This window comes from Oncorhynchus keta, chromosome 24 (genome assembly GCF_023373465.1).
Source record: "Oncorhynchus keta strain PuntledgeMale-10-30-2019 chromosome 24, Oket_V2, whole genome shotgun sequence".
NCBI lineage: Eukaryota > Metazoa > Chordata > Actinopteri > Salmoniformes > Salmonidae > Oncorhynchus > Oncorhynchus keta.
Genome location: NC_068444.1, coordinates 40672211 through 40698750, shown reverse-complemented (window position 1 = coordinate 40698750; position 26540 = coordinate 40672211). Strand labels below are relative to the sequence as shown.

Sequence of the window (26540 nt, the reverse complement as noted above, 5' to 3'; positions counted from 1 at the left end):
TGAGGGAGAGGGAAAGAGAGGCTATCCTTCCGCGGCTTGGTAGACATAAAGGTACTCGAGTCTTCAATAGGAGTTTCCCTAACTTGGCTAAACTCAAGCAGTGGGGTGTCCCTCGTCATGTCATTAATCCTCAACGCTAGCTACGCTCCATTCACTAGGAGTAGGACGGAATAAAACGCAAAATCAAAAAACACAACACAGGGCAAAAATACATGTTTTTAAAATGCCAAAGAAAGTAATCCGATCGGGCAGCGAGTGTGTGGTGTTATGGCCAAATTGCCCCCTGGTCCTGCCTGCCGGTAGCCACAGATTTTGATGAAGGGACCCCGTAAAATACGATACCAAAAAGACCAACCAGACATTTATTAACAAAAGAGCCAGCCGCACTGTTAAAGCTTTGCAAACTCCACTAATCTCTAAAGACAACAGAAAAGAAAAATCAGACCCGACTCCAAAGTCAAACAAAGCCAGAAGACAAGCCAACAACAGCAGTTAACAATAACAAAAATACTAATAAATTGAAACAAGCCGGTATGGTTCCTACCGAACTTGCAATAGGAAATTAAGCCCGGACAACTGGTGGCTTGAAGAGAGGAAGCCCACTCTTAAAGCCGTGATCCGACCATCCACCATACCACCGCTGTGAGCCTTTTAACCATAGCAGAAAAAAATTACTATTGATCTTCAAATGGCGATAATTTAAAAGATCAAAAAGATTAAACAAAATCAAGAATGTGCTGACTTACCATGTTACTCTTTTTTTTGGTTGCAACTTTTATTAAAAAAAAATATATATATTTGCTCAAAGATGAGGCATCGGAGGTGTCAAATTTTTGTAGCCGTCTCTTGATCGTATTACTTCTGCAGTCCTGGTTTCCAATGCGTGTGAACTTTTTCCGTTTCTCTTTTATTTTGTTTGTGGTACCTAGCTTTTTTTCCTTCCTTAAGACTTTAAAAGCCTTCAGCTCAGTAAACCAGCACAAATTATCTTGCCACCTTGCGCAGCTCTGATGCTTTGGCCGCTAACTTTGGAAGGCCCTTTACTACTGCATCAAAATTAGCATTGTCAAAGCAGTTAATGAATATTAATATTGTATTTGTCATTGGAGCTGGCCCATTGCTGAACTCCAAGTCATCCATCAGGGACAAGATTAAGCACACAATTATTTCTGACTGACAGGGACCAAATCTGGGAGATTTTTTTTCTCCAACAATTTAAAGAAAAAGACAAAACATCATCTTAAGGTGCCTCCCTGGAGACAAGAGACAAGATTAATACACTTTTAATGAAGCAAGATTTCATTGTGCGTGAGCTGGAGGAACGTCAGAAAAAAAGGACAGAAGAAATATTCTGACTCACGATTTTAACCGTTTTTACTAAAAAGGACTGAAACCACAAATTACTAATATTTTCTGTGACAGCAGTCAAAAATTATGATTCAAGTACTATTATAATTTTTTTTGATAGAATCTGAATTCTAATTAACGTTTCTCCCTCCTTCTGGAATACTTTTTCCTCAGGGCTTTCTAACATGAGTTGGAATGAAGAGGAATGAGAGATATAAACACGGAATAGTAAATAATTCCTGCACAAATTTGACATGAAACGTTAATCAGAAACCTGGACCTCCAGCGCTCTACGTGGAGCCCGACACAGTGCCGATCACCATGGACCACACAGGCAGCCTTCCACTACCACCCGCTACCACCATTTCAACTAAAACCTGTGAAACCCTTTCCCTACACCATCAGAACAACCCGCTTACACCATTACAGTTCAAACTAAGGAACCTTTTCCCAATAATCTGAAATACTGTACCTACAACCCGGGACGTATATCAAACAACATGTCTGAAAAATCACATATTTTCTAATCGAAACTGGCCAGCATAAATTCAAGTCGTAATAACATATATATATTTTTAAATACAGTGCCTTAATCAACAGCATTCTTACCTGCACCTGACTCGCTGAGAAATTAGCCAGGTGACATGCCATTTAGTTCAGTCCTACTCTTAATCCAATATCCATTGTAATTGCTTTTGCATGTTTTTGAAGAGCAAAAAAGCACAGATCACACACTTTTAAATTTTTTTAGTCTTCTCACGCTTGAGGCTTAAGATTTTGAACAAACTCTACAGTGCGATACCGGTTCTTTTCACCATTCTTTGAGGTGCTTTCACCGCTTTCCCTTTTCCTTTCCCGTTATCCGTCAGGGGTCGACCCAAATAGGAACCTTTTTTAGGGCACGTTTGGAATTTCTTTCGATCTTTTCATGGAAAATACCACTTTGAAATATAGTAAAAAGGCGCCAAGGGGGTGTACGAAAAATGACAGATGTGGGGCATTAATGCCACCGGCCCTGTGAATTGGTGCAGGTCGGGGGTCAAGCTATGGGCACACCTTGGGGTGTCGGGCCCCTGTCGACCACCCTGCAGGACCCCTAATACCATTAGCAACCCTTAGATGAACATAAAAAATTGGGCTTTTGTTCTCAAGGTGCTGATCCGATTCCAACATCCCAGCGGCACTACCACCCCAAAATACAGATCGGAGTGTCTTCTATTGAACTGAAGAAAGCAGCATAGGACCGCTCAATATCAACATTTTACGGCGCCTCAAAAAGCCGCAGGCATCGATGTGATTGTTTTCAGGTGTTTTTATTTTTTAGATAACTTTCCAGTATATACCTTTAATTTTTATAAGAGCTTGATTATATTTGACCTCACAATGAGTTTAAAATATCATATTTTGATATTGTAAGCTTTAAAAATGTATGATCATGGTCAATAAAAAAATGCTATACCAAAATACCAAATGCTATATTTAGAGTTTTAATTTACCTTGGGTTGTAATTGAGTTGTAAAATATAACCTATTTAGTAATATTAAATGAAGATATGGTTAATATTACAAATACAATTGTGTGTTCCTCACAATGCATTTGGCAATTTGAGATTGACAAATGCTGTTCTATATGTCTACTTGAGCAAACATTCATAACAATAATTATAATAATAATAGTAATAATAATAGCAATTATAATTATAATTTTAGCAATTACATGAACACAGACACACAGCCCAATTAATTAGGTGTTCACTGGAGCTTGTCTTTAAGAGTAAACAGCAAGTAGAAAACCCCTCCATGTCTTAATGCATGTTGAGAGTCTATAACAGGTCCAATCTAGGTGAGTAGAAGGAAAGAGGAAAGGAGGAGAGCAGGCAGCTCTGTGGCCCAGCGTGATCACATCAGCACTAGTATCAAATTAACTCTCCGACTTTGAAACTTATTGATCTGCTATTAAGACACTAGTGAACTTGATGAAGTGAGTGCTGTAGGTGACTCGGGGACTTCAAAGTCTCACGCGAGCCACATAAAACAAGCCACTTTGATCCCCCTTGCCTCGGATCTGGAGAGGGGCTTCTGAGGAACCCCCAATTCGTCTCCTCTCTCTTCTACTCTCCTCTAGCCCACTCACCCGAGGCCCAGGCTTCAGTACCGGCTCTCTCTTTCTCTCCATTCCTCTCTGGCAGCCTGGAGAACTGGCACAGCACTACTGTACAACCACACACTGTTAATTGCACATATTCAAGGGAATGATTAACATGGAGAATACAGTAGCTTTTACAGTGGTGCAGATCTCCTGTCTGATTCACACAAACACTTACATGAAAACACACACACAGTTTGACTGCATGATACGATGCATCAAAAATACACATTCACATCGGCTACACTGCCGGTTCTAAAGATGTCACCATTAAAATTCACTGCTGATAAAGAGGGGAGTCTCCTGACCGAATTTACAGTATTTATTATTGTAAGGATAAGAGGAACAATGCAGAGTGCTAGATATAGCATTGCTATTGTGTGGCGAACCCTCCCCCCAAGGAAAATCTTCACTTCCATATTAGAAACTGCAGAATGCCAATCATACCTGGGATTTTCTTTTCTCCTTTTGTGCCACTGGGTGGAGGTAGTAGTTAATGTTTTCAGTTCATGCTAAATCACAATTACATTTTGAGATATAAACAAATTCAGACATGCCCACGGAACACCATATTTTCCGGGCCAACTCTCTATAGAGCCTACTTTAAATAATATAACACAAAAAGCAGTGTCTAACTCACTCACTAGAAGCTCTATCTGCTGTCTCTCTCCATTCCACTATTAGAACGGCTGGAAAATGGGTTTTTAAAAACCCCACTGGTTCTGCCTCCACTCCTCCACTAACCCACAAGGGCCGATTAAAGTAAATATGAATGGCTAAATGAAGGACCGGACAGTGTTTGCGCTTAGGCTCCGGTGCTCAAAAGGTGTGTGTGTGTGTATAAGTGTGTGTGTGGCTGCGCTTGGAGTGCCAGGACTAAGCTGTGTCTGTTTAATTAAGAGGTGTAAACAGATGACAAATGTGAGACAGTTAAACATTTCATGTGTGTTTATCTCTCCCCTCTCGCACTCATTTATTTAGTTCAGAGAAGATTCTAGAGTGGGTGGTGTTAAAGAGTGATGGGAGAGACGGCGTCGGATTAAAACGCAGCCGCCACGCTAACGTAACAGTCAGCAGGCAACAGAGAGAAATTTCCTCACAATTGTTTTGACATTTTTTACTGCTCAACTAAATTCTGTTTGATAAAAAAAAAGATAGGGATTATACAATTAATTTAATAAATTCAAATACTTATGCTGCTATGCAGCTGTTGTTAGAGGCAATAATTACATTGGTTTCAATTTTGATGACATTATGACATTGAATGACAAAACATTGGAATTAGATTTCCCATTTCAAATAGTATCAAGTGAATTGACAATATAAAAGTGCAATTAATATTGCTATAACGTTCATGACCGCATTCTCCTTGCAAGTAAGATCACCTGACAATGTTTTTATGCTTCCTATCTCGCATTGATGTATATTGCCAAGAGTCAATGTCAAATCGGAGCTGTGCAACACCCGCAGTAAATGCAGAACGAACAACGCCTGCGGCACACGCATCCTTTTCTTAACCCACTTGCAATATATAGCTCAAAGTTATCATTTCCATTGTGACAATGTTAAAGTAAAAAAAAAATATGTTTGGGGGGTGGATAGGGGAAGGAGAGGCATGAGAGGCAGGAGAGAAAAAGCAAAAGAAGAAGGAGAGGGAGAAAAAGAAGAAGAGGAGCAGGAGGAGGAGGGGAAAAAAGAGCCCTGTGCCACGAGCATATATAAGAGAACTTTCACCAATTAGTGGGGAGAAACGGGAGAGGGAGCTGCCGCAGAGCCGGCACTCAAAGAGCCAGGCCTCGCGGCGGAGCTGTCATGTCGGCAGGATTGATCAACAGGCCTGCTATTTCTAATGGCATGTTGTCATGAAGCCGCAGCCATGGGGAGCCACCTGCCTCAGTCCTCCTAGACAGCAAAGTGTGTGTGTGTGTGTGTACGTGTGTGTGTGTGTGTGTGTGGATTTGAGATTGGATTGGGGGGTATTGCAGCAACCATATATACCTATTCCGTGCCAGTATATCTTTAACTAACAATTTGAGAAGGGCCTCAATTCCTCCTCCCCTCTCTTCCTTCCTACCGTAACCATCCCTGAAGTGTTCAAATGTGACAGGTGCACCTGTACTGTTTTAATCTCACCTAGTCCAGCCAGACAAACAAAGCGTGTGTCAGTGCAATGACTGCAAACAGGAAAATGTATAATATTGTTTTAATTTCTATTTCCATTGATAATAATAATACATTAAATCAATTTAAACCTCTCAGCTGTTCAACTTGTATTGTTAATAGGAGCGCAATTAAAATACAATGAATAGAAGATGAATTTCTGCTAAGAAGCTATTTTTTATTCCATTTTCATAACAAATCAGAAGTACCCATTTCATTGAGCTATAAATGATTGTCTCATTGATTGTCTCATAAGCTGCATTAAGTATGCAAATGAATAAAGCTCATTTACTGAAAATCTAGCCAATTTTAAAACATTTTTTGTATAATTTAAAACGGTTCTGGGAGAAACGACGCAATCAAACAAAGGAAATCGCTCAATAAAAAATGTGTCACGTTGCTCCGTTTTTCAGTAATGCGGCAACAGTAACTAGAAGCCTTGCTTAATTTCTAGCCTCCACTGCAACACAAGTGTGTCCTCACTAACGATAAAAAGTCAAATAAAAGTTACAGAACTTTCGAGTTCAAGGTAGCGCTAGCTACTTGGAGTGTATGTCACGTACAGGTAACCTTTTTATCGGGCCTGCCTCTGGTCTCATCAGTCGATTAAATTCTCTGCCGGCGGCAGTGGCTTAGCCGAGGGACACGGACCAATAGAAAAATATTTCATTGTGTTAGCATTTCAAATGGCGAGTTGAGGGAGGGGGGTGGTTTGGAGAGGTGGGGGGAAGAAGCGCAAACCGATCATTGCCAGTGGAATTAATTGGCTATTCCGAGAATAATGTCCCTTACCCATGATCCTCGGAGGGCCGAACGCCAGCGGAGGCCACTTTTTTTGTTCGGTGTCTTCAAAAAGAGGACTGCTTGGGGGTACTGACCGTATTAGGGTTTTAGCTCAGACCCCTAAAGGCCGGGTGAAATAATCAGAGGCGCTGAACCAAACTCGGCTAATCCGCACCCTAATTAAAAACTCAGAACCCCATTACACCTCACCGTAATGCCAATCGAAAAATAAATACTTTTAAAGAAATAAAATGGAGTGAAAATAAAATTCGGAACATAAAGAGAAAGAATAAAACAACGATATATGCAGAGAGAATTTTAGAACAATGGACTGCACTAGGCTTTCAGCCAACGCTCAATAAATGGCTCAAGATGGAGCTACCATGGTGGTGCTTCTATCCTTTTATTCAAGGGGATTTGGGTTTGAGCTCTGTTACACATCGCCCAAGCATATGCAATGACCCTAACTGATATCGGTGCATCTTTTAACCATATCTTAATCTAACCTTTTTAAAGCTCTGTGGCTTTTCAGACTCAAAACAGCATTAAGAATGAGCATTGTTTGGAGCATGGGGGAGGCAGCCCTAGGAGACGATTCCACAGAATTGTTGGGCCTGGTCCGGGGCAGGAGCCCTCTGGATAAACAGCTGCTTATGCGCACGAATCATCAACTCTATAGAGCAAAGTGGGAAACCCCCCAAAAAAAAGATACAGATTAGGATGGGGGGGGGGGATCATCCCAAATGCTCCATCTCTCCATATCGACCACTTTGGGTCTATAGTACGCAGTTTGTCGATTTTATCCCCCCCAAAGACGGGCGGGCGAATTCGCAGTGGTCCCCATTACACGCCTCTCCTTCGCTCATTGTGAATTCAGTCAACGAAGTCAATCTTATTAACTTCCGCACTGGTTCACACATGACATTTTCTTCAATTTTCTCGGCAACATCAAAAACATCAATTAGCAGCTGGAAAATGGGAAGGAGCGAATGACAGAGTCCGATAACAGACTTATTTGAAGCTGAGGGTAAATCTATTCTCCGGTTTCTGAATGTGTTCATTACAATTGCATTTTCAAAGAAGACCTCCAAATAGCAAAGAAATTAAACGTATCTTCTAGAAATGTCCAGAAATTGTTTTTTGTGTGTTTTTTTAATCCTGTGTCTATCTCCCGGCCTCAGCGGGCAACACAAAGCATAGTGGTGCCGCATTTTCCGTCTCTCATTATAACAGCTCACAACTTCCTCCACAGAACTTGAAACCCTGTAATGCCAAATCCAACCCGGAAAATAACAATTTGAAAGAAATTTAACATTTTCCTATGATGGATGGAGACCCAGATAAAAATAACCCTTTAACCGACCTATTGTCAAAAAAAATATATAGACCGACTGCATGATGATTTAACACCTACTTTTATTTTAAAATAGTGATTAAATACACCAGATATCATATCACATGGCAAATCTGAGGGAAAAATATGTTTATTGAGTATTATTTAGTTGGTTTTTACCCTTATCCTATCTTTAATTCAAGTCTAAATAAGTGAAGACTTCAATATCCAAAATCCACTGTACTGAGAAGTAGTCTTGCAATGTTTGTGGCATGGTATCACACCGCCTCATAGTTTAACCTTGCGTTTAAATGCAATATTTCCTTCCCCTTACTGGATCCTGGATACTTGAAATGCTATAAAAAATATATAAAAAATAAAATATTAAATATCATACATCAACTCATTTCAATTGATAATTTCCTGCTTTTTACATCACATCACAGTGTGTCGAAATATGAACCTGCATATTAAAAAAAAAAAATTATTTGCTAAACTTTTCCCCTTTCGCAACATTGATGAACATGTAACCCAGTAAACTAAGTAAAAGGCTATTTTTTGCTGATATCCAAACATCGTCAGACGGCTTCCTCATGCTTGAGTTACATCTCCGAAGGGGGGGAACAAAAGCAACTTTAGTGGCTGCGGAAAGACACTCGTAATGCTATGGCGGAGAGGGCCGATCACATACAGAGATGCGCGGATCAGGTTCCTCCGGCCCATTGATTTCTGATCTTTTGACGTTATTTAGTTGCTTTTTATTTTCTTGCCCGTCTTTCTTCCACGTCACAAAAGACAGGGATGTCCAAACAAGCGACAGTGGGGATATCTACTATCTGTCAAAAGAGCAGGCTTTTCCCGGCACTGAAGCAGAGGAGTGCTCTGACAGTGCCGAGAACCATCGGGATGAAAATATCACTCTTTATAATGGGGCTAATCAGATTTCGGATGCTATTTGCCTTCTAGCCAAGGGGAGACGGGTGGCGTAGAGCAAAAGGGATGTAACCAATACACTTCCCCTAGTCCATCAGAGTCACTATCTGTCCGCACCTCAAAAAGAAGGCCTTTAATGAGGTTAGATCCATTTGAGGTGTAGCTATAGGCTATAAATCACACCAATACAGAAGAACACAACTTTAAATGTATGGTGACACATCTACCTGAATTTCTATGTACAACATTGGAAATATGGCTAAAACAAACAAGCTGGCTAAATGCAGAATGAAATGAGTAGAGGTGCATTTGTAATACCTCTGCTCGATGAATGCTGAACATACAGAAGTGATCATTTCCATTAAGCAGGGATTAGATCATCTTTCCCATGTGCTTTCACAGGCCTGTTGCAGATTAGATCACTGTGAAAATGGTCAAATGGTTCTGTTTATCTCCCTGTAATTATTCTGATGCTGATGACAGAGATTGTTTGTGCGGCTGTGTGTAAGGCTTGATGACGCGCACAACCACACACACACACACAGACACACAGACAGTGAGATAAAGACCTCTGCATGGACAAAGCTGAGTGGCGCCTCTAAATACCATTAACCCATTAGATTGTTTTAATAAAAACCTTACAAAAGGACCCATAGTAAGTGATTTGTAATACTGTTTTAGGTGAACAAGCAGGTCCAAGCACACACAATTACTATATTCAAGTCAAGTAATGACTGACAGTAATGTTCTTGTGACGTGACACAAATTGACTTTCAATGAGGTAGAAAAACAGACAAACTGGGCGACCACGGCATGGCGTTTGCTATGCTCGCAGACAGTGCTTCAATCAGGGCCACCCGCACATCTCCCACGGCATCAATTGTAAGGGAGAATTCATATTGGTTGTTCTTCACAAAACATGACTATCAACCACTATCAAGTCAAACAATTTTTTGAAGAGATCTCCATCATATTTTTCCCATTACCTGTACATTGACAGTTTAAAAGAGCAATTACAAGGTTAAAAATAATAACTGTCCTTCGCCAGGGCAAGGCATTGTCAGTAACCCAGATGTAAATAATGCTGTCTTTTTATATTAACATATTTTATTAGCCTAAGGAATTATTAAAACATGTTGCAATAATAGAGGACCATGGCATTATGTTATTTTCATTCAATTCATGCATTTTACAAGCAAGCAATTCAGCTTTATTTTGTGTGGCGCAATTGGTGATACTGTACCTTAAACAGTACACTCCCATCATGTCAATTGCTTTGTAAATAAGGATGCATTATGAAAGGAAAATTACATGGGCAAGAGACTGTAGTAATAGTTTTCCTCTTCGGGACTATAATACATGGCATCCAGGTCAGGATAACCAATAATATACACAAAGCACTAACCCTGACTCTCGTTTTTTAAGTGTTCATAGGTCTAGGTCTATATATTCCTGGTGTTTTTTTAACAAACATTGCTTATTTTAGTTAAACGCTCTTCACAGACTGTGCTTATTTGAGACCAAAACTAGCGATCAATTGTAGAGTCGTGACTCTTTATAATAACTTCTATTTCCAGTCCATTAATGTTTGGCCGTGTCACTTGATTACTACCTTTTGTATCTACCTTTCCAATTACTTTTAGAGTTTGGGATTTACAAATGTGCACTTTCATGTCCCGTGTTAGCAGATAAGTTGCTGCTCCTTGCCATGAAAGAAGCGTTTTAATGAGCTGCACTAGGGTTAATTGGTTCGCTAAGATCCCAGAGTCATGTGTCTCAATATGAAATTAAGCCATTTCTTGGAGTTTCCACAACTTATTTAATTACAAACACTTCAGCCCAATTTCTATTTCTCACAGAGTTGAAAAAACGGCTCTGTTGATCTGACCGTGTCTGCTTGTTTGTTTATGTTGGTTGGGGCCTTCCCATGATTCCTGACGCCATCATATGTTCTTCATAGATAGCCCATGGTGTACTTTCAGATAGGCAAATAAACATGATCCAGTGTAATGCGTAGGTGCATAAGTGTGGTGGTCAGAAAATGGCACGAGTCACCAATATGATTGGTCGATTTAGTATTAGTCCTAGAATTTGGTAGCTACTGTTTATAATTACGTTTACTTTTTGGAAGAAAAAAATAACTTCTCTCACACCTTTCCACTCTCTCCATCTTACCACACACACAGAGTCCCCCCTCACACACACAACCAGCTAATCCCCCCTAAAAGACTGTTCCAGTCATCTGCTATTAGGAACTACATGAGGTGAATCTGCCCGTATAAAATGCCTTGTAATTAACACTGGTGCAAACGTGTTAAGGTTACCCTCTGGTAGAAGGGGTTCAGTACTCTTGGCAGTGTAATTACGGGTTCCCCACAACGCACCAACCATCTCACTTAACATTGCTAATTCAATCCATCTTCATTTCCCCAGCACCACCCATCTCATTGATGGATAGCTATCATTAGAGGGTGACAAAGCACTGAAATGACTGAGGCGTGTGTGTGTGTGTGTGTGTGTGTGTGTGTGTGTTGGGCCTAATGTCGGGGTGCCGTGCAGGAGGACGCATCCTCTCAGTATTGCCTTCTAACAGTGGACCTACACGTTACCAAGGGGTGTGGAGAGATGGGACAGAGCGAATGCTTTTGGGTCAGAGAGGAGGACACATACTGGAAACACATACATAAAAAGCACACGTATATTTGAGTGACCCCAACACACAGAGAGGCTATGGTTCTGCTCTGCACCCTTTTATAACATGCTGCTCAGACAGCAGACACACAGACACACGTCTCGTGTTCGAAGCAGTCCAACACTAACCACAGGCCCTGATTGAGGGAGACTGGTCTGGTGGTACTCTATATTTTCAGTCTATATATTCAGCCCCAGCCTGGCTGTATATCTTAATTATGTGCTCTGTTTCTTTGTGGAGTGGCGGAGAACAGTCTCCTAGTCATCCCAGTGCAGCAGAAGGTCGCTGTCATGAGGCTATGTTAGACTTTATGGGCTCTGTCATACCCACTGCATCATTACACAACTCACAACCAGCCGGCCCGAATGCCTCTCTAAACAGTGTGTCGCACTCAAACAGGCAATTGCGCGCACACTGTACAAGACCAACAGCTTCACATGGAGTGACGCTTGTTTGTAAAATCTTTAAAATAATAATTCATTTGAACATAATTAAGGTCCTACATACTTGTTTAATAGGCCTATCTATTATTACACATGGGAATCTGAAAATCAACAACCCATTCGGGCTACAATGTGGGATAAAAGAGAATAAACAACTGAGAAGGAGGTGAAGAGGAACAAATGCCCAGAAGAGCGAGCCCGGCTGACGTGTGGCTATAGCAGCCAGGCAGCCCTGCGCTCAGCTCAATGTGATTATCTCCTTTCTGGCTGCAGGTTTCGGGGTCAACGGTGCCACACACACAAGCCTGGCCTTGCCATTTCAATGATTGAATTGAATCCGGAGCTCTCAATCAATTGTGTTCAGTGACCCCAGAAACGCCACTGTGGAGAATGCCCACCACCGTCTCACCTTCCTGGGGAGGGAGCCTAGGCCTACAACAATCCCCTATCCATTAACCAGGATCCGGTGCCACCGGGTTGAGTAGCCCAAAATGGCTGCCACACCAGGCAGCGGCGCTTCATGTTTTTACCCAGAGACGTGGGGTCTACTGTGGGACGTTTGTTTAGTTTTTTCTATTAGCAGGGATTTAAAAGGCATTTTGACACCTGGAGTTGTAGGCACTTCCACAAAAGACACAGACACTCTGTTTTACTGTCAAACTCTATTTAACAGTGAAGAGGACACAGAGGTTCACATTCAGGTGATGCTGCCTGGCTGAATGTGGGAGATTCTCAGGCTTGTGCTCTCTTGTTTTGTTGGCTTGTTGTGAGGGAGGAATGTGTTGCTACAGCCTCCAAACTCAGCATTCACACAAATACAGCACAGACACACACACAACCTATTGCTCACACTCACATACGCACTCAGACACACCTTGCATCCATACACTCCCACTATTAAATCACCCTCAGACAACTCCGACAATCATGCAAATACACACTAGTACATCAACGAAACCCATGCAGGCACTCATATACTCACAGCAACACACTTACAGTCAGACACAGACACACATACACACAGACACACAGACACACACACACACACACACACACACACACACACACACACACACACACACACACACACACACACACACACACACACACACACACACACACACACACACACACACACACACACACACACACACACACACACACACACACAAATAGATGTAGGCCTATGTACTGTATTCCAGTGCAGGCTGCTGAGAGGAGGATTACTCATAACAATGGCTGGAATGGAGTGAATGGAATGGTATCAAACATGTGGTTTTCATGTGTTTGATACCATTCCATTCAGTCTATTCCAGCCATTATACTCCATTCCAGCCATTATTATGAGCCGTCCTCCCCTCAGCAGCCTCCACTGCTGTATTCCCTGATACACTCCCATAGACTTCGGTGCTGGCCTGTCTGCAGATCCTGCAGTTTGTTTAGCAACACTCCATTTGACGACACCCAAAGGGTGCAATTAAGTCCAATTAGAGCCTGTCGGTTTTATTAAGAGGCAAAAGCTAGCCAGGCTTGGGGGCAGCGAGGGGAGCAGGGGGAGCTACAACAGCACCAAACTGCTGCACTGCACACAGCCAGGCTGGCTGAGGAGAATAGAGCCATTACTCCGAGGAGAAGGGCAAATGCCAGGAAAAAAAACAGACAACTGAAAGACGACTGAACGACTCGGCTGCCAATGTAAACAGTGGAGGTGTGGAATAAATGTTCACCAGGTATTCACTGTCAGTCAAGACTCGTCTTTAACCAGCCCGGGGTCAGCGGGTAAGCTGACCTAAGATGCTCTGGTGATTACATCATCAGGGTAAGACCCCGTTTGGCACATTGAGAGAGATTAGTACTGTAAACAGCTGCTCTATCCTTGAGGTGAGATAGGTCGGACTAGCAGTCAGGTGGTACTGTGCGCCAGGCTAAGCTATACTGTAATGATGAGTTATTAAACTATAAATAACTTAAAATTGAATAATTAAACTGTATTTTTACGACATGTGATTTATCAAATCGATCAATACATGATAAAAGTAGTAGTCTGTAAATGCTGAAATCTGACAGCAAAAACGCCTGAAATGCAGATGTCACAAGCCAAATTGGGAGGGGGTCCATACAGGACTTATGTGGCCATGCCCTGGGATACTTGTGTTTAAATAGCTAAATATTACAGCTGTGATGGAACAAAACACTGGCGCAGCTTTCATCGGATCAAAAACATTTTCCACGTTTACGTCCGACCCCTCCTCAGGGATGTTTACAGATTGCTATCGTTCCGTCTTCGTCACGTTTTTCTCTTGGACCTGTTTCAAAAGACGAGGGCTTTTTATCTCGCCTCTTGCTGTGAGGAAATCTGCTCTTAATTGCTTTCAAAACAGGAAGCCCAACAACAAAAACTGGAAAGTGAGCATGCTTCCCTACCAGCCCCTTCAGTAGGCATCCTTCCCAGTGTTGGGGTATAGTATTCTGATGTGTCAGTCACAATGACCTTCACCTGACAGCACAACTTAATATTCCTGATCGATATCAAATTAAAGTCTGTAGTATACTGTTTATGGCATTCTTAGGCATTTACTGTTGTGTATCCACAACCCAATCCCGTGCCTCCTCTATGGAATCCATGCCCACTGAGTGCCCTGGACATGCCATGAGTAGATTCTCTGTGGCCCAACAAAGAGACCTGAAAGACAGCTAGCTACACACGCTTCCTCACAGTTGGATAAAACAAACCTTAACCGCACAACTCAACCTCACCAAATAACTGATTTTGATATCCTGAAGTTGTTTTTACTACCCTCTCTCTCTCTGGGTAAAAAAAGTAGATAATTTTGAGGAAAAAAAGAAGAAAAAAATACATCCTTTCTCACTCCCTGTGTGCTGTTTCCGTGTGTGGAAGTGTTCCCTTCCATTGATTTTTCCCAGCCGGGGCCCTTCCCAACACTAGGCGCTTCCTTGACGGTGTCATCTTCAGCAACATTCTTCCTTTTAACTGTGCTTTACTCAAGTGGTGTAGTGTACTAAACCGCCAGAGAGGAGGGGGGGAAGAAAGGAGGAGAAAAACTGATACATGCGCTTCAAAGTTTCATATATTGATTTCTGTTTGATGCAGATTGGGGGGGAGAAAGAAAGAAAGAACAGTTCACAGCTGAGGAGATTATTTTTTGATCACCGCTACAGTGGTGGTGTTTGGTAGTAGGAGTAGTAGTTATAGTAGACAGAGATGTGCGTCTGTCTGGGAATTCCTTTGTTCTGCGCTGTGTAGAGTTCATACCCAGATTCCATGCGGACAGTGGGCTCATTAAACGTAGTGACCAACGGCAAGTAGCGTAATTACACGCTGATAGGAGATCATCAGAATGTGCCAGCACGTGACCTACGCTGCCTATCCCTATGGAGTTTAACGGTAGACAAAGGTGAATACATTCACACGCTGGATGGTACAAAACTGCAGACACACGGAAAAGCATAAAAGAAGAGCACAACTATTCAACAAATCATGAGTGCAGGGAGCTGGAGATGATAAGATATCGAGAGACAGGGAGAGAAAGATTGACAGCAGAGGGAGAAAGAGAGGAACGGAGGGAGTCTTTGCAGCGTCCATTTATTTCCCCCCCATCATGAAGCAAGATACAGAGAGCCATGGAAACAGAGAAAAAAGACAGCATGGGCAGAACGATGGGTAAGGTAGAGACTAGAGAGAGAGAGAGGGGAAAAGAGAGATGGTGGGTGTTTGCCGTCTCCATTCATTCCCATGATTAGCAGAGCTGTAGACTCTTATCCAGTGCTCCCCACTCTGCCAGTCCTCTCTGTGATGTGCATCTGTGTCCACTGGGGGCTACAATTAGCCCATCAAACTCATTCCAGCCGGGACTCGGTGCCGCCTCTCAAACCCCCTCACTCTCAGGAGCCTACTCCTCCAAAGAGACGGGCAACTTGTAAGACTGGGGGAGGTAGCCTTTGAAGTCCCAGGCGTTGCCGAGGCCTCCCTTTTTGCTCATATCAAGGGTGAGGAGATATAACAATTAAAACAGCAAGAGAGGCAGGCCCACACCACGGCGCGCATGCATGCACAGCACACAGGCTTGTGCAGATGCAGGAGAGCTCGTGGGCATCAAGCACGTTCTCTCAGAAGAAGGTGGGCCACAATAGAGGAGACAAGCGAGCCGTTGGCATGGCGGCTAACGGATCACCACCGGCCGTGGTACAAGTGATGGAGGAATTTGACACCTATTTCCTAGCGTCTTTTCCAACCTTCTATCCATCCCAACTTCCTCTCCTTTACTTCTCTGTCATTATCTCCCTTTCTTCAACTGGTACAAAACAGGAGTTATCGGTCTTACTGCTAGTTACTCAAGCTCAGATGGGCATTAGTGTAAGTGACCCCACATTGCACAAGACACAGCTTTACTCCTCTCTGCTCCAGTGGGGCTCAGTGGCAACCTTCCAGGTAATTACACAGCCCTGACTACCAGCCCAGAGATATAGCCTACACACACACACACACACACACACACACACACACACACACACACACACACACACACACACACACACACACACACACACACACTCACACTCACACTCACACTCACACTCACACTCACACTCACTCACACACACACACACACACACACACACACACACACACACACACACCCGGCAGAATCAGTCTCACACACAGCCAGGCACAAACCCACATCATTTTAAGGAGGATTACAATGACTTCAATCTGAGCCTGTTCTTCAAGCCCCCTATATACGGCGATACTCCCTGTCAACTCCTTTGCCTTTAGCGTATTGTACTATATGTATAGTAGGACTGGCTCTGTACGGTGCAGGGTCATCTGTAGTTTAAACATGTGTGCGTATGCAGATGCAACGGAGCATGTGGTCCGCATTAGCTACAGCAAGGAGCAGTAGCCAAAAAGAGCTAAACCAGCGTTTTAGCAGCCGTCTAGTCTAGTATGTCAAAAGGGTCTCTTATTATATATTCGGAGTCTGCCCTTTTAGCAGTTTATCAACAAACTGTATCATAGTGATAGAGCAAAACAAATTGCTAATGCATACTTTTGCATTTAATTGCAAGCATAAATTGGATACCAGTTTTGAGTACATTGCACTGCAAAACAAAACAAAAGAAAGAGTCATGCTTAATAAAACTAAGAAGCGTTCTTTCTTTTGTCTGTTATTTTAGACTCTTCTCTAAAGAAAGAATCCCATAAAAAAAAACACAAAACGGCTATGGTCTCAATGAATACCAGTGAGAATCAAATGAGCTATTCAGGCTGCCAGTTGATTTATCCATGCCTCGCTACACACCAATCAGCTCGCCCGCCGGCCACACCAACAGCCAGTCACTTGTCTGCCATTTCAACGCAAGATGGAGACAGTGCCAAAAGTTCCAATTAAAATCTCTGTTCACCACAACGTGTGAGGGAAAAAGCCCAAATGCTGGGCTTTCCAACAAAGTCTAGGAAAACACAAAAAAGCTGCCGAATGCTACGGACAAGCCGCATCTTCTCGGTTTCTGCCGAGCACAAAATAAATAAGCATGAAGAGGAGGAGGAAGAGGGGGGGGACGTCTTGTTACGGAGGAACAGAGCATGTAACAGATAACAGAGCGACAGTGTTCAAAGAAGAAGGCAGGCCCGTAAAACTTGCGCAGATTCGACATCATCGCCTCACTGTCCCTTAATGAGCCAGTAAAGAAGAGCCTGCCGTGTGTCCGCAAAACCATGCCTGTCTCACTCCAATCACAATGCCTCAGATTCAAATCTCACTCTCACTCTCACTCACACACACACACACACACACACACACACACACACACACACACACACACACACACACACACACACACACACACACACACACACACACACACACACACACACACACACACACACACACACACACACACACGCAGACACACACACACAGCCACTCTACATCTGTGCTGTTTATTTTGCTCAGAAAGGATGTTAACAAGACAAATGAATGAATAAATGCACAAATAATGCATTTAGATCATGTTAATAATGTATGAAAAGTAAGCTGCTTTTTTTGCTTTTTGACAGCTATCCCAATGCTGAAGACTTTGCAGACTTTGGTGGTGGGTTCATTATTTTGATCTATTTCCCGAGTTGCAACTCTTGTGCTTTTGTGCTTTTATTGACAGTCTGGCCAGTGCCTGGTGCACATGGCAGATCTATTGATCCATCACCAGACATAAGTGTATCCACTAACTAACTATATTATCTATTAACAGATTTTTCATAACAACGTGCCCATATTTCAATGAAATTGGGCAATGTTTCCCAGACATGTATGGCAAAATTAAAAATGTTTCTCCTTCACCTTGATTGATTTAAATGGTATGTTAATAAGCCATTTAATCAGAGATGATTTTTAGAGGGCTGGAAAAACAACTAAATAAAAAAGCATGTGCACGCACACCTGCAGAGGTATGCACGTACATGCAAATACAAATCACCTGCCTCGGTGTGAGCAGTTCTGGATTTTCACAACTATTATGAAAAAAACACCTAAGAGAGAAACTGACTTGGAAGAAAAATAGTCTCAAGTCTAATTGTATCGCTTTTTTTGAGGATTCAGACGAGACAAAAGAAGAGCCCGTGACTCAGTCATCATTGACTCCACTGACTGTGGAAGAAAACACAAGAAACACAGCCAAACAAATAAAGAAAGTTCAGAGATGTCTTCACTGAAACCGCTGAGAAGGACAAAATAAAATAAATGTGGGGTTAGTCTCGCTCAGGTTGAGCTGACACATGTGAAAACAATATAAAAGAGGTTTGAGGAAAGAGAAGGAGGAGGACAATGCAAAACTATTCAGGAATTAGATACCGAGTGTTCTTAACTAATCCCACCGACCCGCTCTCCTGCCGTACGAGCAGGGAAACTAAACCTAATTCAGGGCAGCTTAAGGGCTCCCTGGAAACAGTCAGCATTCCACCGGCCAACACACACACACGCGCACACACACACACACACACACACACACACACACACACACACACACACACACACACACACACACACACACACACACACACACACACACACACACACACACACACACACACACACACACACACACACACACACACACACACACACACACAGAGGGAGAAGGAGGTGTTAAACTTTAACGGCCACAGTGCATTCAACTGTAGCAATAAATTGCTCTTTGGGGATGTGGGGTTCATTGCCTCTCCATACACCCCCAGTGCACCCTACCCCTCTCCAAAATCCACCCAAAAATCTCTCACCCCAAAGTGTGGCCACCGCAGTCAGGCAAACAACCAGCCAGGGGATGGGTGCTCCAACACAAGGGGCGCTGTGCCAGTCCAAACAGTGGATTAGCAGGCGAGAGCGTGCTGAGGGTCTGACAGTGATTCAAGAGAACAGCAGACTGTAGCACTATATACGTAGGCCTGTGTGATGGGCTTTGCAGTAGAATGTTAGAGTTGTGCAGCCAGGGGCTCCACTGCTATTTGACCCTAACCTACGGATGAATCATTGGATATTACCGCATTGTCGCACAAGCATTCTGCTACACTCGCATTAACATCTGCTAACCATGGCCTGTTCCTTGGCCTGTAAGCAGTATATGGACATGGTGTGACAGCAATCCATGCTATGGTTTAGTTTCCCTGGCACGGTTTCCAAATGCTAAGGTTTTAGCATTTGTGACACATTTCCCCTGCAAGTCATCGAACCAATATCAGCGTTCTTCACGCATCATGTTCAAATCATTTGTTGAGCTTCACAATCAATATTAGATACTTTCGGATGACTTGGATATGATGAACGAAATATGCTAATATCAGTCCCATGACTCGAATGGGATTTGTGACACAAATGCTAATATGGAAACAGTGCCAGGGAAGCCAAAACATGGATTGCAGTCATACCTTGTCCATTGATTGCTTACAGGGTAAGGAAACCAATATGTGATTTTGTCATTTGGGTGAACAATCCCTTCAATGAGTGCGGTTACATATACACAATAAAGCGTTTATTGAGGATAGTCAGATTGATATAATCGATTAAAACGTTTGTATGCTTTGCAAAAATAACAATTTCCCTAATAATCATGTTTAAATGGACACATCTGAAATCAGGCTACCTGATGGCACTCTGATAAATGTAGAAAATCGGCAATCAATATAGACATTCTACCACAGCGAACATGTTATTTTTGGGAAACATATTTGATTCTGGGTACAGACATAAAGTGTGAAAACTACTTCTAAGACACATTCATTCAGTTGTTTCCGAACACACTTCACTTGCACTAAAGAGGGAGGCTCGATCGGCTGGTGCTGGCACATGCACAGATCAAAAACACCGCTGGAGATCGATTAAGGTGTTTACATGTCCTAATAGTATGAAAGATTGCTTAGAAAACTAGATGTTTTAATTGGAATATGCTTACTTAGACTTTGACCTTACGCCAATTAAGACAAATAGAGTAAGGTGTTCATGTGACTTTTGTATAACCTGCCCACTGCCATAATCAGTTTAATATAGAAGTATTAGCGTGCATGTCAATGTACTCAATGAGAAATCTTTACGACCTTATTTCTAGAGGGTTCATCACTTTTGTCTTTATTTACGTTTTTTTCCCCCTTTAACTTTCTGACCAAGTAAGCACCCACAGTGATTTCATAGAGCCACTACACCAGAGTCATGATGGACACACAAACACATACTGTACTCTGGAGCCAAACAGTGCTCTAAATTCTACTGGCGACTCTAGGGATATTCTCTAAATCACTTCACCCTACTCTCCAAAGTTCATGTAAAAACTTCCTGGAAAAGGGGCAGGCTGTTCTGAAGGTAAAACAAAGAGTTTCAGAAAGTTACACCTCTGTCTATAATCCCACACAATTCAGCCTAGTAAGAAAGTGAGAACAGAGGAGGAAGATTTCTATAAAAACTAATCATTGGTTCGGGAGCGGATGTGTGTAAAAACACTCTCCAAAGATTGGGATCTGCTGAGTCAATACATTGTGTACTGAGGCCCACTTGTGTTAGCGTAAATCAAATCATCTCAATTTTGCAGTAACATTGACAAAAACTAACTGACAGAGCAAAATAAGAAAAAATGCCATCCTTTTTTGGCAGTATCAGGATGGACTATAGGCCACTTGTTAAGTTAAAGCCTAAGCCTCCTTTTCCTCCTCCTCCTTATTTGCCTCCTTCACACCGCCCATCCTATTTCTTCTCCTCTTTGTCACTCAGCTGAAACCTGTCATTCCATTCCTCCGCCGGGAAAAGGAGGTCACGTATCGACTTGCTCAGCGTCCCTCTCTCTCTCCAGCCACAAGACCCTCCAAAAGACCCCCCTTTCTTCTTCCTCCTCCTCCCCCATCTCAGTCCATCACTCTACCCAACCCAGAACATCCAGCCCCACCTCTCCATTTCAATTCTTGCATACTTACCCTTCCCTCTGCTCCCGGTCCCCCCTTCCCACCCCAACCATGCCCTCAGCCCAATACTAATTGGTAAATCTGTTGAACCATAGCAGTTCCAACAATGAGACACCTGGAGTTCTGTCAAAACAAATTTCCCTGTGAAACGGCCTCAAGTACTAATACAGTACACGCTCACAGCCCAGCCACAGAATCAGATGTGGGACTTGGGCAGAGGAGGCGGGAGAGAGGATTGGTCAAGCAGGGGGATATAGAAAATATAGTCAATTATCATTATTTGGAAAATAAATAGTGGGATGAGGTGGGATATTTTTTAAGTTTCTTAAAAACCAATATGACAAATTAACTCTGTCTGCACATTGTACCATGATTTAGGGTCACATTTTGATGAGACATTTTTGCATCCAACTGCAAAACTAAGCTGCTATTTTTAAAAGATCACACACACATTTTACTATCCTTATGGGGACAAAACAATTGATTCCCATTCAAAATCATATTTTCCCTAACCTTAACCCTAAAGGCTCGCATACATCGCACCGGTTGTGGGTCTAGTATTCGCCTGTCTATCGTTCAGTGCGCTGCTTTAGGCACCACCCGCTGTATACGTATGACTGACTAAATGTTTTACTCGATTCTACATGTAAAATCAGTGTGCACTCGGTTCGCAAATTACGTTCAGGGGTGCTAAGTACTCTTGGCCAGCAAACACTATTGGTGTGACTGAGCCCTAACCCTAACCCTAACCTTAACCCTAATTGTAACCCTAAACGTAACCCCTAAGCCTAAAATAGCTTTTTTTATTGTGGGACAAATGTCCCCATTTGTCCAAATTCACCTTGTTTTACTATATTTGTGAGGACTGCTGGTCCCCACAAGGATAGTAAAACCAAAAACACACACACGCACAACTGTGCTTGACAACCTTACTTGACCTGACTGAGACTGCTTATCTGGCACACACAAATACACACACACCTACATTGGATTTGGCACACATACATCTACACCTTAGAGAGACACGGACACTAAAGAATATGCAGACAAACACATATTTAAGACGCACTCACACAGAAACACAGACATAGACACACCCAACAGAGCTCCTGCCCTACCTAGTCAAACAGGTTCTAGCAGACACCTTTTAGAGAAAGGAGGGAGGGAGGGAAAACTAGAAGGAGGAAAATCTCTCTCCACTTGACATTTAAGGTTGTTGTTTCCGAAAGTGTTTTTTCCAAGTGCAACGACTTTATTACCAAAACGGTCTTGATGGAGCATGGAAATTCAACAAGCAATTGATAAGCCGCAGCGATTCAAGCAGGCAACTCAAGAGTCCGGGGGTCCATTCAAAGGATACAAAAATGTGTTTTCTTCTTGGCTCCTCAATGACAACCCATGTCCCGCCATTCCTGTCACTCCCTTCATCAGGCTAACCATGCAACCGTGAGCTATAATCTAGCCTAACACCCACTGATCTGGCAGTAGTTATCTCTGCAGACCAAGGCTAACCATTATGTCCCCATCCATTCAAACCCTGAATGTTTGGGTTCGTCAAGTAGGACACCATAGTTAAATGAGACACTGGGTAGTAATATAAAAATACGAAACAAAGCATTCATGGTCCTTGGATGGCTCTAAGCACCTTCTGACAACAGCAGAACAATTCAGAAAAGCTAGACAGCCTTGTCTCGTCCGAGTCCCTTGTCTTCAACATCGACCTCCCCCCGCAAACATAAATACATAGGCAGACACACACAGTCACTCACTTAGACCACACACACACACACACTGCATTTTCTAGTTAACTTCTTGCTGGCGCACATTCAACCACAGATGCCGATAATATAGAGAATCCTCTTCAAGACAACTGTAGATAAAAATAGAACAGGAAGATTATCTCTCCTGGATGGTAATTCAAACACAAAAACTAATTTGTATGTATACAGAGTACAGTCCTCCAGTAAAAGACTGTAAAACGAGTCACTTTTTCACAGCACTCCTTTTGATTTGAACCAAACCTTCAATACATTTTGGCCATTGAATAAGTGCTCAGAAAGTCATGTTTTGGACCTGAATGCCAAGACAAAGGTGCTCAAAGTTGAACTATTTTGCATACCATGAGACAATGTCCATCCCTGGAAAAGATATTGATATTTATTGCTAATTATTGATATAATTTAAAGCTTACAAACAGGGTTGTCAAAAGATTTCATTATTTATTTTTTTATAACCTTTTATTTGGTACTTTTTTCATATTCATATCATATTCACATGTTGTAGCTTAGACCCTACTTTACATTATCTGAGGTTTTTGTGATGTGCCGCCATCGGTTGAGACACAACATGCTCTTGGATGTAGGGTAGGTGTCATGTTTTGGCTGAAAAATATACTAAAATGGGAATCAAACTGAAATGTCAAATTTCAAACATTTACCACATATATGTTGTTTTAATTATACTGTCAATCCTCCATAGGAAACCTATTGAAATCATATAAATATAGATAATAGAATAGACATGACCATTAAAGTTAACATTCAATGGTGGGTAGACCGGCGGCCATCTTTGTGATAGCAATGAGAATCTAAATGGTCAGTTAAATGGAAATGGTGTACCAGCTAAATTGCAGTGGTCTGAAGGGATAAGTCCATTCTATGAATTCTAGTTCTGTGTTTGAAATGACACCCACCCTGTATTCAAGAGCATTTTGTGTCTCAACCAATTATGTAAAGTAGGGTCTAAGCTACAACATATGCCAGGAATAGGCAGATTTTTTTCAACACTGCAAATTGACCACAATCAAGCCCAAAAATAGATTGGATTTAAAAATAATAATAATTTCATACTTTCATTACATTGAGACACGGTCACATGTCTCTTTTTTTAATTTGTGGGACTACTTGGTGAACAGATTTCCTAAATAAAATTCATTTTTAGCTGAATTCCTGGTGATGCTTGTCTCGCTTGCGGGCCGGTTTTGGCCCCTGTTGCCGACCCCTGACATACAGTACCAGTCAAACGTTTGGACACACCTACTCATTCAAGGGTTTTCTTTATTTTACTATGAAGACATCAAAGGAGCTCCCACATATGCTGAACACTTGTTGGCTGCTTTTCCTTCACTCTGCGGTTCAACTCATCCCAAACCATCTCAATTGGGTTGAGGTCGTGTGATTGTGGAGGCCAGGTCATCTGATACAGCACTCCATCACTCTCCTTCTTGGTCAAACAGCCCTTACACAGCCTGGAGGTGTGTTGGTCATTGTCCTGTTGAAAAACAAATGATAGTCCCACTAAGCGCAAACCAGATGGAATGGTGTTTCACTGCAGAATTCTGTAGTAGCCATGCTGGTTAAGTGTGCCTTGAATTCTAAATAAATTACAGACAGTGTCACCAGCAAAACACCCCCACACCAACACACCTCCTCCTCCATGCTTCACAGTGGGAATCACACATGCGGAGATCATCCGTTCACCTACTCTGTGTCTCACAAAGGCATGGCGGTTGGAACCAAAAATCTCAAATTTGGACTCATCAAACCGAAGGACAGATTTCCACCGGTCTAATGTCAATTACTCATGTTTCTTGGCCCAAGCAAGTCTCTTCTTCTGATTGGTGTCCTTCAGTTTCTTTGCAGCAAGTCGACCATGAAGGCCTGACTCACACAGTCTCCTCTGAACAGTTGATGTTGAGATGTGACTGTTACTTGAACTCTGTGAAACATTTATTTGGGCTGCAATCTGAGGTGCAGTTAACTGTAATGAACTTATCCTCTGCAGCAGAGGTAACTCTGGGTCTTCCTTTCCTGTGGCGGTCCTCATGAGAGACAGTTTCATCATTGTGCTTCATGATTTTTGCAACTGCAATTGAACACATTTTTTAAGTTCTTGACATTTTCCGTATTGAATGATTTTCATGTCTTAAAGTAATGATGGACTCTTGTTTCTCTTTGCTTATTTGAGCTGTTCTTGTCATAATATGGACTTGGTCTTTAACCAAATAGGGCTTTCTTCTGTATAACACCCCTACCTTGTCACAACACAATTGATTGGCTCAAATGCATTAAGAAGGAAATCAATTCCACAAATTAACTTTTAACAAGACAACCTGTTAATTTAATTGGATTTCAGGTGACTACCTCATGAAGCTAGTTGAGAGGGTGGCTACTCTGAAGAATCAAAACAATATATTGTGTTTTGTTTAACACTTTTTTGGTTACTACATGAATGCATATATGTTATTATTCTACAATGGTAGAAAATAGATAGTACAAATAAAGAACAACCCTTGAATGAGTAGGTGTGTCCATACATTTGACTGGTAGAGTATGAAATTATTAGTTTTCTCGTTTATGCGTTCTTAGATAATCAACCTTAAAACGTTTTTTAAAGTATTATATTTTAATATAAAAAAAACTTTTTTTCCCAAGACATTGTTAAATAGTTTGACAACCCTGTTTGCAAGCTTTTAAATTATATCAAACTCAACCGTTTATCTTTTCCAATGATGAAGACATGGATGTCTAATGGATATACCATGAAAAATCCATGCCTTCATCACTGGAAAAGATAAACGACTGAGTTGAGATATGCGAAATGGGTCAACTTGGAACACCTTTACCGCCTAAATGGTTTGGCATTCAGGTTGAAAAAGTCCCTTTCTGACCACTTCTTTCGTGGGCAAAATGTATGCAAAGTTTTGTTTAAATCAAAAAGGATGCTGTCAAAAGTGATTGAATTCAAATGGATTTAACCTATACTGTTTGACAGAAACCTTTATGGACCTGAAAGCATCATTCTATACCATGTTCAAACAGCAGAGACTTAAATCAATAGACACTTTGGCACTGTTGTAAAGCCAAAGGGCACAATCCCTATCGATGGAGACCGTAATGCTACCTTAAGAATAAATATTCTAAACCATCTGATGTTAGCTACACCAGAGACAAAGCACAGTCAGCAACCTGAGCTGGGCTACACCAAGTATCACAACACTAGTGGGTTACAAGCCAATTACTTACAGACCACAGTTCACAGTCTTTTAAAAGCATCTCGGGAAATTAGGATTGTCAGAGAACTAGGAATGTATGTGTTGCACAAGACATGAGTACATATTTAGTGTGAAAACCATGGCTAAAAGGTCAGTAGGTTAAGGCTGTCAAAAGTATCCAAGACATATCTGCACCAGCTGCCATTTCAGAGCAACAAAGCAAGTCAACAACACAGCAGAAGCAGCACTGA

The 26540-nt window shown here is 42.0% G+C and overlaps 1 protein-coding gene across 21 annotated transcripts in view; it reads right to left on the bottom strand.

The window, feature by feature from the left end:
- The window catches only part of LOC118357546 (transcription factor 7-like 2), a 99061-nt gene that overhangs the window by 27465 nt on the left and 45056 nt on the right, over positions 1-26540 (bottom strand). The window lies entirely within an intron of this gene.